This window comes from Chenopodium album, chromosome 16 (assembly GCF_948465745.1).
Source record: "Chenopodium album chromosome 16, dcCheAlbu1.1, whole genome shotgun sequence".
NCBI classification, from domain to species: Eukaryota; Viridiplantae; Streptophyta; class Magnoliopsida; order Caryophyllales; family Amaranthaceae; genus Chenopodium; species Chenopodium album.
The window spans coordinates 29,341,315-29,342,032 of record NC_137849.1 but is presented as its reverse complement, the minus strand read 5'-3'; the positions used below and the strand labels follow the sequence as shown (position 1 = coordinate 29,342,032).

At 44.3% G+C, this 718-nt stretch overlaps 1 non-coding gene across 1 annotated transcript; it reads right to left on the bottom strand.

Annotated features, from left to right (window-relative positions):
- Positions 1–375: 375 nt before the first annotated feature.
- LOC145587012 (small nucleolar RNA R71) lies at positions 376–481 on the bottom strand. The gene has a single exon (XR_014101078.1). It is a non-coding gene; the product is annotated as a small nucleolar RNA R71 (small nucleolar RNA).
- Between the last annotated feature and the right edge of the window lie 237 nt (positions 482–718).

Sequence of the window (718 nt, the reverse complement as noted above, 5' to 3'; positions counted from 1 at the left end):
CACCTCAAAGACCTTTGAAGGAGTTGGGAACTCCGGGAGCTTATAGAGCTTCAAGTGGCATTGCTCCCCCCGTTACTCAAGCCAATGATTTTGAGATTCGGCCCGCAATGATAAATTTGATTGAAAGAAGGCAATTTAGTGGAAAGAAACATGAGAGCCCTCTTACACACTTGAACGAGTTTGAAAAATATTGCAACACGATCAAGGTAAATGGGGTCACTCAAGAATTTGTAAGACTAAAGCTAATTCCTTTCTCCTTGATAGGAAGGGCTCTTGAATAGCTTGAGAAGGAGGTGAGACCTAACTGCTTGAGAACTTGGGACGAGGTCACCACGGCTTTCTTAGGGAGATTTTACTCTCAAAAGAAGACGGTCGAGGCAAGGGCATTGATCCAAGGTTTCCGTCAAAAAGCTAGTGAAACCATATACGATGCATGGGAAAGATATAAAGAATATCAAACGGAGTGTCCTCATCATGGCATTCCGACATACCAAGTGCTTCTAATTTTCTATGGAGACTTGAGCCCACAAGGAAAGACTAGCTTGGATGCGGGAGCGGGTGGCCCGATTATGAACAAAATGGAGGATCAAGTCATTGGAATAATTGAGTATGTGGTGAGGCACCACATGGATTGGCAAGAAGGAGAGAGGGAGTCTCTAAGCAAAGGAGGGAGTGCAGCTTATTCCGTCGATCACCTCAACGCCATTAATAATTTGAT